General features: G+C 41.7%; 1 protein-coding gene across 3 annotated transcripts in view; it reads right to left on the bottom strand.

Moving 5' to 3' along the window:
- b3gat1a (beta-1,3-glucuronyltransferase 1 (glucuronosyltransferase P) a) overlaps positions 1-15,633 on the bottom strand; it is a 93,261-nt gene that overhangs the window by 61,561 nt on the left and 16,067 nt on the right. For all 3 annotated transcript variants that reach the window (XM_080888887.1, XM_080888889.1, XM_080888888.1), the window contains one exon: positions 30-244. The gene's annotated coding sequence lies outside the window, so the exon portion shown is untranslated. The remainder of the gene's footprint in view (positions 1-29; positions 245-15,633) is intronic.

The following is a 15,633-nucleotide window of genomic DNA, read 5'->3' as shown; positions in this document are numbered from 1 at the left end:
GAGCACCACGAGAACAATGCGATACTCACAAGCAGTGCTGTCCCCTTCCACTGCAGGTACAGGCGCCTCCTAGAGCGTATTCCCTTCTTCCTTGCTCTTTGTCTCAGGCCTGCCGTTAATTGGCGTCCTTCGGGGAGCAGAGATATGTTTGTGTGTGGGTGTAGCTGGTCAAGCTGAGTGGAAGCCGTGACACGGGGGTGACATCCGAACTCCTGCAACAGTTTCACTTCCTCTGGGCTGGCCCCTGGGGAAACAAGAGCACGAGAGATGTGAGTAAGAATGGTCCTCCTCTTGCTAATACAATGAGGGGCATTGAGGGAAGGAACGAGCAGGATGGTTGCTGGGCGGAGGAGCTGCCACACTACGAGAGCCACGCGGTCATTCTCGGTGGCCGTGTGACAGATTTTCTGTTTGCATCTGGACAGCTGTCAGGAAAGATAATCATTGTGTGTGTGTGTCTGTTCCCAGCTTAAGCTGCATGCTGCTTGACAGACAAGAAATAGTTTTTTGACTCATGGGGTGTGTCTCATGGAGTGCAATCTGCTAGTCTGTGTTTTGGTCAAGCTGTAAGTCAGGCACCTGCATGGCCTCCAAGAAAAATTATTATTTTATTTGTTTTGCTCCCTGGGGAAAAAAATGAATCACAAAAAAGCACTTTAACAACTTGTTCAACCCATCAGCTATTAATAGCTGCCTTCCTCTTATGCGTGGCCTCTGGGGAGCATCATTTCAAAATGTCCATTTGGAAGAAATGAAAGAAACACACCAGCTGCACTTCTCACTCACTCTACCACAATTCCTCTACATGCCTCCTCCCCTCCTCCTCCTCTACCGCTCTCCATTATTGATGAGACTTCCTCTGGCGTCCTCATCTGCCACTGTGTTGGTTGTACTCGCCTGTGGGCAGCCGCTGCGGATGTACAAGGGGAACAGCTGATGCCACACGAGGCAAAATAAGACAAGGGTCGGACACGTTAACAGCCTATTGACAGGGTGCAATCCAGAGGGCATGCTATGCTGCAGGCTTGTTACTGGCTTAATTTAAATTCAACAGGGGCTGTTTATAAGGGAAGCAAGCAATTATCTCAAAAACACGGGAAATGCCCCTTCTGTTGGACTCATCCCGAGCACAAGAATGTGAAGCACGCTCGGCAGCATAAAATGGGAACAACTAAAAATGAAGCCATTGGAAATGAATATGAAGCTACTGTAATTGAGGTGGAAGAATCAGCTAGTACAAAGACAGGCTGAAAGACGTCAGAGATGAATATCCCCCACATTGAGGACGACCTGCACATTACACTACTTCAGTATTTCTGTATAATACCTCCTTGTCACGTTTTCTTAGATTTATAGTGTTTATATTATTTATTAATGCAAATTCATTCTGTTTTTTTTATATCACTGTTGTACGTGTATATTTTTTTTATCTCACAGTATGAGGACCTTTTACTCTGACTTTGTTGTTTATTTATTGTAGAATATACTATTTTTATTTTTTCCACATTCTAACTATCCATCTATCGGCAAAGCAAAAAGAACCCTATGGTAAATTCATATGTATTCTCCTGGTACCTACAACATCACTCACAAACACGCGCCCTCTGTCTCCATCACACAATGTTGTATTGTGCTTTGACATGACAGAGATGAAAGACTGCAAACCTGCACCTCTTGCACAACAGGGAACAATATATTATTGTGCTACCAATGCTACTTTATTTTCATTGAGTTGGTTGTGAAGTGTCACGGTTATTCCCAGAGCCACAGCAATATCGGACTTCTAAAAAAATGTTTTAGAGATATATGATTAAAATAGCATGGGAAATTAAAAAACACACACACCAAAAAAATAATAATGTGATGTGAACAGACAGCTGTCAGGGCCAGTGAAACTGGAAAACTAAAGGAAAAATATTTTTAAGTATTCAAAGGGACCTTGTTACCCAGTAGGCACAAACAGCAATAATGTTCAGGTTATGCAGTTGGGTGACCAAAGGAAGAATCTCAAGCTGTGCTGTAGGTCATCAGGGGTTCAAGATAAAACCCAGCACTAAACCAAAATAGGTAGCTATGGTTACAACAGTACACCGCTGATAGGAGCTGTGGTACATCACAAATAATGGCATTGATGCTGACGTTAGAGTGCTTTAGATGTTTGCCGGAGATTGTTGCATTTTATTATTTACCCACCAACATCTCTACATTTCCACATGCGGAATTGTTGAGCTACATCTGTGATTGGCTGGCAGCACTGTTTACCACGCCTCCACTGACCAAGACAATGGCTTCTTGAAACACAACTCAGCATCTACATGGCAGCATAATGTCTTTGTGCTCATCACAGCTAGAAGCAGTCCTGCATCGACTCTTCGAACAGTTAAAAAATAAAAAGGGAAACAGTGATAAAGGGCTACTGCCATTCTTAAGTAAAGCATCTAACTACAACTAAGTCTTAAAACAACAGAGTGATGCATTTGATGTGGTATTAAAATGTCCAAAGTACTTGAAAACTCATTCAAGCACCAACTCCATACTCCAGCAGCTGGCTCTAACACCATTCAACCACTGTTCTATCATGTTCTGCTCCATGACCAGACAGCAAACACTTAAAAACACACCCTCTCTCTCTGTCTCACACACACACACACACACACACACACATTGAGGGAGACACACTTTTCAGACAATCTCACCACTGCGCAGAGGGCCGCGGTGGCTCTAATACGAAATGACCACTGTGACCACGTCAATCTGTGCATCTGACAGTGACGGATGAAGAGCCAAAAACCTGAAAATGTAAGATTGGATTCTGGGAGCAAGGAGAGGAATCAGAGACAGGCTAGCGTTGGTATTGATTGACTTCAAACATACTAATGTAGCCCATCAGAACACAGGTGGGGGTGCACTTGCTTTCACACATGCTATTTTTTGCACGCACGATCATTAAGGAGCGATAATTCATAACCCAGAAGTTGTCTTACACGAACAAAGCCTGACTTGCAGACAAAGAAGCAATTAACGTAAAAACAAAAGTGCACCTGCAGATATTCCTCCCTTGATTGTGTTTGAGATTCGTGTTTCTGTATGTACACTCACTGCTGCACCATTTTCTAAGCCCGGAGTCCGAAAGAGAAGCTTTAACAGCCCTGCAGGTTCTATTCTTCCCAGTTCAGTCTAAACCTGAAAGACCCACCGGGAGCCATGTGAGTACCATATCATGTAGCACACACACATACATGCACACTTAAAGTATATAGACCCCCAACAATATATTGTATCCACATAGATTTACTTGCCCAAGGCTAAAAAGGCAATCAGTACGCTATGGGAAAACAGAAGTGGATGCTTATTTTCAGCAAGATTCACTATGGAAACTGTTTTATATCTCTGCGTCAACAGAGGGTGGGGCCTTTGCTGGACTCCACTGCAGAAACTCTACCAACTAATCCAACAATCACCCTTGTTCATCACTAGTACACATTTTTTGATAGAAATACTGGATTCTAAAGACATCAATAATGATGAAAAAACAAAAAAGCTAAATAAAAACAACATTAGGTCCTCTAATGAATTTTTGATGGCATGTCAGGTCATACCTGAGATAATGACTGAGCTGTTGGCTCTTAAAAAAAAAATTCTTGACGACGTCTGTCATTTAAGAGGAAGCTGCCAGGTTTATCATGAAAGAGAATTGATCGTGCCTCTATGATTAATTCAGACGTGTCAGTTAGTGAGTAAATGCTTCTTTATTCTCGTGTACGTAGTCAATATTAATAATGCACACGCGGGTCTAAGTTTAACATCCGTCTTGGCAAAGTCTAACATGGACGGTTTCACCAGCTGTGCACGCCTGTCACCACGTCCCTTCTTCCTCTCCCTTCCTCTTCTTTCCACTTCAAGCTCGCTATTCTATCCTTTCCCTCCTCTTTCTGTCCCTGTCTCTGAAAGGCGCCGTATGGCTCTGACACCCAGTCTGATAGAAAGATGTGGCCCATCAGCAGTAATTGGAGGAGCTGCGGTGGTTGGGTTTCTCTAGGAGGTGGCGGCGGCGTGATCGATCCTATGGATGGCAGAGGTGGGAAGGCATGTTGACAGAGCTGCGTCCCCCACAGCTCCTGACAGCTCAATGAAGGCCGAGCCGCAGAGCACAGGATGTCCTTTTACAAGAACAATCGTCAAGTGTGCAGGTCGCCCCCGAGCCCTCAGAACTCGCAATCATCCAGTTAAATCATAATTACCCATTTAGCCGATTATCAACCGGGTAGATGCACGCTGAATTTAATGTAAGCCTTTCATTATACACACATTAAAGAAAAAAAGAAAAGGGAAATGCCACAGGCCCAATAGCAAAGATGTGATGTAATTATCTTGGAGGTGATTTATTTGCCGATTTTACAGCAATAATCTCCCGACACCCTCCGTGCATTCTGCGAGGTATACAGTTTAATTGCACGCTGTGTGCACTGACACAATGAAATAGCATGAGTTGTGAATGATGGATGTAGCAGAGGCTTCACTCAAGTGAGATAATTTGCATGCTTGTGACAGTACACAGGCTGGTATCAACATAACCCTGTGTGTGTGTGTGTTTTTATTTTTTCTTCTCATCACAGCTTTGGAGAGCAGTCTTTGTTTGTTCTCCTGTTTATGGTTTTCTCAAGACCAAAACTGTACTGTGCTGAGCTCAGCCTGACCATCAGTTGCCATGGCAACACAAGGCAGCTGGGACTGATGGCGCGTTAGAAAAGCTTGGCACAGGTTAAATCAAAAGAACTATTTATTTGCCTCGCGCTGTTGTCTTACCCTTATCGCGGTCAGACTTTGTGCTTCGTGCTGTGTTAAGAGAAGACTGGTGACTCTGTGTGGAACCTGCTGGCCAGTACACCTACTGGAACACCAAAAGAACAGTGACTGAGCTTTAAAGGAATCTTTTGTTCAAAAGCTAATATGCACATCCACAAGAAGGAATTCTCTCAATCTTCCTCCTTTATAAAAACTATTTAATATATTCCTCTTTTATCAAAATTATTATTACTATATTCAAATTTATCCTTCAAAATACATGCATTTGAAAGGCTTGATTCCAATAGACTATGCAACAGATGCTCCGCAGCTAAAACATAAAAAGTATTTTAAAAAAGTAAAAATACAGAGTATAATGAAACACAGCCATGCAATTCCTTGACTAACCACTTGAGGCTAATTTCACAACCACAACATGATTAGAGGTCGTTACAGATGGTGCTTTGGTCTCTACCCAATTAAAATTGCTATATCTGGTGTTTTTGTTTTGTTTTGTTTTGTTTGTTTCTTTTTCATAGCTTGTCTTTGTTAAGGCTTGAAGGGCATAAACACGAGGAGACGAGCAGAGCTGTCAATGGAATTTCAATCCACAAGTGTTCTCAGCTTCAAGGTGAGCACTTTAAGTGCCTATTAATAGGAGTGAAGAAAGCAACTGATCGCTCCATATGTGAACAGGGGCTTCAAATGTAGGGTCTTGTTATGGCTGCTTTGAGACTGGCAGCTTGGTGCGGACACAGGTAATTCCTGTGACTTGTATTTGCTAAATCAAGTAGCTGATTTGCACCTCTCAATCATGTTTGCCATGTTTGAGCCTTTTTTATGAATTATCTGACATATTAGCATTGCTTCCTGTTTGGCTAACTGCACTGGCACATCCAAGACATCTGTGCTCTGGTTTTGATGTTCAAAATTCAAGTATTTTATATGTCTAGGGATCAGGTTCCAGTGTCAGCTCAGAACACAGATAGAGCAACTGTACCGTATAACAAAGCTTTCCAACTTTAGTGAAAACTCTGTCCTTTTGTCCACATCTGGCCAGTTTGTGGTGGGAAAACTGCTGACATTTAGGCTTCATATCAATTTTTGTCCATCTTTTATATACAGTCTATCTAGTTTTGTAAATAGTAATAAAGTATACACCCAAGAAATGACATATAATTCCTGTAGCAGCTGTTTCTTGGAAAGTATCAGGCCTCACTGCAGCCGTCTGACCACTAATGTTATAACTGCATCCATTCATAACTCCTCCATTTCCTGGCTTAGAGCCAGAGGTGTTAAATCTGCCCAGATATATGGCTGCAACAAAAGCAGGCAACACTGAACTTTCAGTGCTGAAGTCAATGACAACTTTGTCAGGGCCTTTGCCAGGATATGAGATAAATTCGGTAGTGAGGTCCCAAAACACTTAACCTGCCTTTAGAAAATGTAAAATCGTTTCTTAAATCAGACTCTTCATATTCTGGAATCAGCTCATACATTTATTAAACAGGAAGAAAACAAAATCACCAAAGTTTTTTTTTAATTTCTTGCCTAAATGTTCTCTTGACACTATGTTCCCACTGACCCCAAACCCACCACCACCCACAGAGGACTTCAGAGTCAGAGGGCAGTAGAAGGTTAAGGATTTATAGGCAATCCCCTGGTAATATTACACCTTGCTTCCCCTCTGCCACACACACACACACGCACGCACGCACACACACACACAAACACACACAACACTATCACATACACCATTTCTGGAATACACTGATCCCTGTGAAGAGTGTCCAGCCAGAGGCAGAGCCGTGAAGCTGTGCAGGAATAACCAGCAGGCTTAAGGTGCTGCCAGGTGTAACAGCCACAATCTCACTTGGCCTCTGTGGTATAAATAGATAAAAGCCTCTGTTCAAAAGCAGCACTGACCTTAATATAATGTTTCAAATACTGATGAGAGCTATTTCAGTGACAGTAAATAAATAAATATGTTTTCTTTGACCCCAGTCTCAAATCTGCTGTGTACTTCATCCCTTTAGACTTTTACCCTTGGAGGGAATTATATGCCATGTACTCACATGTGCAGTATCGTTACAGTAAATAGCACATTCACTCCCAAAAGTGAAGCCGGCTCTATCTTTCTCTAGATGGCTTTCATCTGCACATTTGTCACTCAACCTTCTGGGTCATTTCCAACTTCTGTGAGGGTTCAAGAAACAGTCAAGGAGTGATTCAGTTTCCCTCTTGTGTAACTGTATTGTGTGTCCCCGCAGCCTTGCCTATCATCTTTGCTTGCGTGCATTGCACTGACAAAAAGGTGAGATTGTAAATGGTCATTGGAAAACTTTGAAGGCGATGACATGCTCCATGGCTTTAAGTTTAGTCACTCTCCCGTGCTGAATGTTTATGAGCTCTCTTATCATAGCTGTAGCAGTCACTTCAGAAAGCCAAAAAGCCTGACGTCTGAAATATTCATCACTCTCTTTCCTTTAGTTTGTTCCTTCACAGTATCATACTCCATGTGACTACTGTGAAGGAAAAAACACCTCTGCTCTCTTCAGCGCTTCAGAGAGCATTGTTACAGTTTTTAAGTTAATGATATGCTGCAAAAGGAGACAGTCTTGATTGTAGCATGTATGCTCGCACTTCAGAGTAAGTTACTGTGCTTGTATATTTAATATTCAGATAACTTGCCCCATATCCACAAAAGCTCTGGAACATGCTAACAGCTTTGGTGGTATCTCAGTGGTTTGAGCCAAATGTTAAGATGTTGCATCACAGTGATGCTTGTCATAAAAGCCAATCAAATACCCTATGCACACTTATCTTACAAACTGAAAATGAAACCAAATATCCTTAGTAAATCTTTTGATACATAACAGGTATGTTATGTACATGTCATACATATTTTATGTTGAGTTAATATGTGGGCAGCAACTTGTGGGGGCTAAAAAAGTGCAAATAAACCTGCAATTTTAAAGCTGCTTTAGTTTGGCTCTGAAAGTGGGTCAATTCCAATAAAGTTACATGTTAATATGCTAGACTGTTGAGCAGAAATGAACAGGTTTACTATATGACAAATATACAGGGATGATCTTTAGCTTAATAATCAGGGCTTAGAGTTATACATGATGGACATGTGCACTTATGGGACAATTATTTTGCTGAACAGTGATGTTGCCACCATTTATACCAGTACTCACTGCAGTATTGTCTTGAATAACAGGTGTCAGTACTCAGGCAAAACATCCATAAGAGAAGCAGAAGAAATCAAAATGGGAAGTAAAGAAATTGCAGTTGTTTTTTCAAGAAAGTTTCATCTTTTCAAACTGTTGCATCATCTCCCTCTGTATAATATCATGGCAGTGAAACCCAGCAAGCTCATACACTGTTCCTTTCAGCTGTGTCACTTGACTGATTGAGAGGTGCACGACAGAAACCGCATAGTGAACGCGTGGCTTGCGGCGGTGGATGTGACGTCACTTTCTGTGTTCAACGCAATTTGCGAGGGCGATGACGGCGGGTGGAATGGGCCTAAAACAGTGACAGCTGGCTGGCAGCACAGGAAGCTGTAGCTACTAGCAGTTTGCTAGGCTTAACCTCAGCTAATATGAGCCACTGAACTGGACTTCTCACCTGTGCATGTGGTGTTGGTGACTTGTAGCGCTTTTATTTGGCGCGAGAAAAATAAGAGATGACAAAAATAAGCCAAAATCCCCTGTAGAAAATGGAAGCCCATAAATGAATGACTGATTGGTTCAGCTTTAATCTGTATATCTGTGATCTGACTTTTGAGAAAACATTTGCATGCTAACCAACTTGATCCAAAGAATGAATCATCATAAAATTACACAATGCAATCTGTTTTTCCCTGACACGAGAAGGAGCTACAGAAAAGTCTGGCTCAGAAAAGTGCTTATTCCCTCAGACAAGAGTTTTCATCATTTAATTGTTGGCTTACCACACAGTAGAGGTAAAATAGCAAGAGCTGACGTAATCTGCTGGAGGTGACATCTGTTATTCTAACTGGTGAGAATGACAGTGAAGATGCTACTGAATGCCTTCATGCAGTTTTGTTTGTTTCCATCGTTGCTGGATTTCAGAATCAGAGTGTAACAAAAGCACACTCACATTTTAATTTGCATGTCAAAATTTCTTCCCAGTAATGGTCCCAGATGAAAAGGCAGGGCAGAGTGATTCTGCTTCGGCCTGTGAATTCTTCTGCAGCAGCGCTGACCTCTGATGATGTATCAGGTTACCTACATATTTCACTCCACAACTGCACTCACAGTCTGAAGTCAAATGTGGCCACTGGTGCAGTCAGGCAAACACCAGGAAAATCCCTCTTACATGCTCTAACTATTGAATCCTGCCCAAGCTGCAATTCTCCTATTCTCCCTCAGGAACTCTCGTTGACACCTTAAAAAGGTAATATACCTTCTGCAGTAGAACACAATCACATGGCTCATACTCTTTTGTCTGCATAATTGCAAGGGCTTGGGGAAATTGAAGAGCTTCGGTACACATTGAACTGGAAGCTTAAGTAAGAGGGCATGCATTAAGGAGAACATGAACACTCTGGCTGGATCGGTACTGCTACATAATATTAACCAGAGAGACTGCCCCCCATAATAAAAACGTGGTTAAAAGTTCCTTCACTGCATCATCTGACAAACAGTGGGAGCTGAGCAGCATCACAAACTCATTAATGGGCAGGTTCAAGCATTTTAGAACAATTTATAACCATCCATCTTATTAATTCGGGTCAAGCTTTGAGTCAGAAGGGGGAGGAGGCACTTCTGGCTAGAGAAGATTTTCACTGCACGAATCTCTACTGACAGGTCAGATCAGAACACAGGAATGACGAGGCATCCACCCCGTCTGCCGTCAGCAGGACTGACAGAGCGCTGTCTGCTACACTCCTCTCTCTCAGGCAGCACTTCACATTTGATCAGGGAATTTTGACCTCTGCATTCCTATAACACAATGCTTCCCGTTCAGTCACAACAACGCGAAGACTTCGCTGGTGACTGCAGAGGGTGTCGTGAGTTGACACTGCACTGAGCTACAGTGACATTTCATCTCGATTTGATACGGCGATGTGGCCACTTGGCGAAGGATGCATTTTCAATCCATTGACCGGGGAGCAGAGCAAACATCATGCTCTGCAGAAAGGATGTGGCTGAATCTATAGTGATAGATTGGGAGTCACGGTAGTTCATTTATCCGAGAGCTGATTCGACAGGACTGCGAGAGGCTCCTGTGCCTGTTTCACCCCCAAAACTTTTTAAAATGCAGAGTCCAGCACATTTTATGCTCCCCTCAGGCTCTGTTTATGGAAAGTCTTTCAAAGACATCTGTGGCAAACATCAGTCAGTCGCATTGTGTTATTTCAAAACAAACCAACTCTCTATAATCTTTGAACAAGTAATAAAAAAACCCACAACCTATTGTAATTGCAGATTCCTGTGAATTAATTTGATTCACTCTCATCATGCGCTGGACTGTGTGCTATTAGAGACAAGCTCAGACAGATCAAACCTATCAAACAGCCCATCATTTGGTCCTGAAAACACCTTCCCTCTGCCAGGTTCCTGAGGACCCTACATGGGAGAATGGCTCTGTATTAGTTTCTCTGTTCTTTTCACTTAATTGCTGTCACGCTGTCAGCTTGGTTGACGCGAAGACACTGAGACCATCTCGCTTGCAATATGGGATTTCTCACCATTAAGAAGTTCTTCTTCTAATTGCAAGTGTCCTAACAAAGAGTTGGATATGCTGACACGGCAGATCACGCTGCAGACACTGGAGGAATTGTGGTGTAATTGCTGACTGACTTTTCTTAAGAGCTTGTTTGATGTAATTCAGAGGTAAAGAATCTGTTTACAAACTGTAGATGTTAGCAAAGATAAAAAACTCTCATCTGCATATTTCACTGTGCGGATTAATGGTGGGAGAGATGCCCGTTCTGATAATCTCACAGAATCCAATTACCTTTCTGCTAAGCGCCTTACCTTCAGTGTGTGAGAGGATTGCTGCATATTACACACAATATGTGCACATATAGTACATACAGATCTATAGGTTTGCTTTATTCATGCAAATATATGCAGTTATGTCTTCAGTGGTTGTGGGAATTATCTCTATTTGGAAACCAACCTGTCATACTGAGATGGCAGGTTCACCGCGGCTCCCTGTAGATGCTCAACCATGTGTAACGCTTGCTTAAGGCAAAAAAGAAGAAGAGGAAGAAAAAAAAGGGGCTTCATGAAATGATTGGTAGGATGAACTGCAGCAATGTGTGTAAGAGACTTAGAATTCCTTACTACCGAAAAGCTGGGCTCAGTGGGAGTGACTGACATTGAAGTTGGGGGCGTGGAGGTCTCAAGCTTAATCTATTATCTGACCTCAGAGGGGAAAACTGGTGTATTTTTTTTGACAATTTTGTGCCTGCTCCACATAATAGAAACCCATATGAGCAGGTAAGGAAAGCCCATCTCCTAATACGATGTATTTGTTTTTCCGAAGCATCCTTCTGCTTCACAATTTGCTTGCTGCAGCCGTAAGGGAGACATTGTTAGTTTTGATTTTTAAACCCGTGTCTGTAAAATGTCTTCAGACCGAGTGCGAGTGAAATGTAGAGACAAAACAAAAGCATCGAGGAGGTACTGCAAAGACGACAGCAGTCAAAATGAGAAGGTCTGCAGGAAGTTAAGGCGAATAAACCAAGATGACAATTTTCTTTGAGAAAAAGGAAACAGTGGGATCAGAAAGATTTCTTTAGCTATATTTTTCAGTTAAGTTCAATCAAAGTGAAAAGTGGTCGTAGAATAGTTTTGTTTCCAAAACAGCCCTTTAAAATATGAATGCTGTATGTTATAAAGCGTTAGGCTGATTCCAGGCTGAGTCATAATCACTGCTGCTTTAACATCAGTTAAAAGTTAAGAAGTTTTACCTAATAGGCAGATATATACGTTGCATAGTGCAATGCAGTTTCTTGAGAATCTCTTTTAAACAAGAGACAGCCAAGCAATAAATTCAATTATACTGAACAAATTTCGAAAATCCAATAAATTTCCATATCAAGCTGCTTTGAGCACTAAGCACAAAGTGCAATTAAACAGCTCTGTCTCTGTAAACAAAGCTAAACTTGCGTGCGCAGCAATATATCCACTGTGATTATTTACCACCCTGAGCACTCAGAAAAAAAATCAATAACATATGCAAACATCAAACCAAACACAGTTTGCAACTCAGCCTTCATAAAACAAATGCAGAGGCCGAAAAAAAAATCCTCTAAAGTACACCGAGACACTTCACAGAGCCACTGATGATAAGAATTATCCGGGGAAGTTTAAGGGTTTTATGGATTCCTTTGCATTTGGGGGCATGGGCGGTTTAAGCTGCAAAATGAAAGTCAGAGTCAAAGTCAGTTCATAATTAAGCTAATACAAAGTGTGTGCATGTGTGTGTAAGCCCATGATTGCCTTGGTCCTTGTGTGTGTGAAGGAGTGAGCGGGAGAGATAGCTCATGCACATCTCCGCTGTCTTGACATTTAAATGGACGCTGATCAGCACAGGCTTTGAGAAACCAGAGAAAATAGCCAGTTTTAGCCCTCATATTTGAATTTAAACCCGCATCAATCAGAAGCTTTAATACTGACACTGAATAAAATGACCAAGTAATGTGAATGGGTCACCCATAGTGCCAGAGTAACTGGGAATTAGACTATAAGCCAGCCGCTCTGAAGCGTTTTAGCCTCTTTTTTTTTTTACTCTTAACTCATTGTGTGACTGAGTCTCAGCAATTCACCCGCTGTAAGCCTTCAGGTAACTGGGAAAAGAACTGCAAAATACTAGTATTAAAGTAACTGTTTCACAAGCCTGGCTTGTGTAGCTATGCTACTGCATGGCTGCAACATGATCCTATAGAACAGACTAACAAGTGACAAAGTCTCCCTACAAATGGGTATCATAAGTGCAGGTTGGTTAGCTAATTAGCTAACTAACAGTGTTGATAAATTATGTAAATTTTAAATTGACCTGTTATTAGGTTTTACTATTTCAACTCTGTCAGCTCTTGATTCTATGTCTTCATAGGCTCAGGTAATCAAGCTACTTTATTTATAAATGTGCTTGGTAAGACAGTGTAGACAGATGATGGACATACCTACTGTGACATCATCCATTGGTCTTGTTTAAAAAAGGGTCAGGGCAGAAATACATTTTTTATAGACTTCTATAAGATCTGAAGTCTTTTTTTTTGTTTTGTTTTTTTAGCTCCGCCTATTACCGTCTTCTGAACTTCAGGTAGAATTATGTTTAAGGTTTTTCCCCAACATCAATACAAGTTGTATTGATATTTAAAATGTAAAGCTAATTACTGATGCTAATGTTAATTTAAAGCTAACCATGTTGGAGATTTTTGCTATTTGCAAACTTGTTATTGTTGTGTTTGTTGTGCAAAGACTGGTTAGTCACATCGAATAATGACAGCAGCTGTCTAAACTTTACATTATAGAAGTCAGTCTTTATGGTCTCACCACCCATGTCGATGTGCTAGACAGCCCTCTGCAGAGTGGAGCACTTAGGGAGTGCTGTTGTTACAAAGAGTGTATCACCTCGACTGCTGCTGCTATCTAATTTCTGGACAGTCCCACATTTATGCAGCATTAAAGAAAGCTGTAAACTCTCCTTTTTGCCAGAGTGTCTTTATGTGCTCTGTGAAGCTGTAAGAATAGACCGTTTTAGGTTCAGCTCTCAAATCAATATAGTTTGCTGTTTTCTGTGGGCATAAATATATATGCTTTTGAGTGATAGTGTAAAAATTCAGATCTATCTGCGCCTAGGTGAATTAGGTTGTTTAGAAAGGCAGTCATTCTTCAAAGGCTTTTTCAGAGCTTTGAAAGAAACGTGGAATCCCATATTTCTATGTGAGTTAATTTCTTTTCTCCTTTCCGACCAGCGCACTCTCCTCCCATTTCAGCCGACTTCTAACAATATGCAGCGAAGACTCCAGTTGATACCGGCCTTCAAATATAATCACTTCTCCCTGATGACTGCCTCCCCGCGCCTCCAAATACAAAATGTGATTTACGTCTCCACGCGTCTTCACAGCCCGCTTCAGCCACATCTGTCTCATTCTCGCTGCACACTTTTAAATGCCAATTTGGGACCCTACTGAACTCGGCTTAAAGTGCAAAGAGCAATTTGTCATGCAGTTCATTGCTCAAGACAAAATGTAGAGAGGCTTTCTATAATCCCGTAGCGTAGGGAGCAGCCAGGGGAAGCACATATGGATTTAAAAAAAATATAAAAAATAGCCAAAGCTCTTGCCCCCCAGAAGATGTTTTGGTCTTCATCTGTCACTGGGGCCACCGGGCACGAAGTGGTTGTCTGGTTTTGATGAATGAGCGAGGGCATTTGTCCTTAAGCTGCTATTCACCAGCTTCTTTGGATGCGGAACATTAAAGACAGACAACTTTTGTCTGGAAGACTCATGTAGCAAAGGATTTGACTCCCAGTCTGATCAGACTGTGCAGTGCTACAATGCATTTTGTAATTTTTGCCTCTCCACCCAACCACAGTGGATTTTTGTCAAACAATCAGGATGTGGCTGAAGTGCACACTGTTAGCTTTAATTCACAGGATGTAACAGAAGTACTGTTTACAGCAGTTGTAGCAATTTTCATACACAGTACCCCATTTTCATTCCTAAATGTAATACATTTGCTGATGTCACTGATGACTCATCTCTTGGACATCGTAGTGAGACAGTCTCCAGTTGTTGGATAGCGGAGTCCAGAAGAAGCCCGCAGCTTAGGAATAATGCAATGTGATTTGTAAATCACAAAACAGCAAAACAATCATGGTGGACAGTTTAGTTTGGGGTTTTTTGAAATTCTGTCAGGTGCTTATCAGAACATGCCACTTGAATGTGAAATTATTTGTTTCTTCGCTCAGCCTTGAGCAGCTCTAAACACATCAGATGTTGAGTGGTATGAATGACCTCAAGGAAATGTCGCTCAAAATACCAACGAAGGCAATACGAGCTCTGAGATAACGCAAATACAGAACCTGTAGATGTCCTTTAGTCTCGCATGCCGCAGGTAGCTTTGACTGAGCAGAATATATCCTGTGTGTTTGTGGCCCCAGCTGTTGCAGAATTCCTGACCCATCAGACGTCTGCACTCACAGGAACAGAGAAGAGCAAATGACGGTCCCGTCTCCTCTTCCTCTTTCAGAGCTGCTGAGCAAAATGTTACTTGTGTCTGACACCTTTGGGAAATTAATGCCTGTACTGTAAATGGGATTTGGATTAATGCATAATCTATAGACAGCAAGCATGACAATCTCTGCTAATAAATCTTTGCTAATAAAACAGCAAAGAGAAAAAAATGATTAATTTTCATCAGCTTGTAAGTCCGAAACTTCTGAAGCACATTTGTTTTCAGCTGGTAACACACGAGAAGTCATTTTGGATTTCATGCATCTACAATTAGCTCTAAATCCCTACACAAATTGGCTTTTATTCCCAGATAGGTAGCGATACCATCATGCCTCTATATCTCAGATGAGACGGTGTAATGGACCCGTCTCTCCGATGCGACACTGAATTAACCTCTTGCATACCTTAAGTTCACCTAGAGATAAGATTGCTATTACTGGAGGTTCTCTCTGTATATTACCCCCATGTACTATCTCTTTCTCTCCCTGTTGCCTGTCTTTCTAACATATCCCTCTTCCTTTCCAGTTCAATTAACAGTAATAGAGCTTGGGCGTATTGCTTTTTGTCCGTTCATCCTCACAGCTTATTGCCTGCTTCATCTAACACCATACTATGGTGAGATT

The sequence above is a fragment of the Rhamphochromis sp. 'chilingali' genome, assembly GCF_963969265.1.
Source record: "Rhamphochromis sp. 'chilingali' genome assembly, chromosome: 8".
Taxonomy (NCBI): Eukaryota; Metazoa; Chordata; class Actinopteri; order Cichliformes; family Cichlidae; genus Rhamphochromis; species Rhamphochromis sp. 'chilingali'.
The sequence above is the reverse complement of the archived record's forward strand: the minus strand, read 5'-3'. Positions and strand labels throughout refer to the sequence as shown.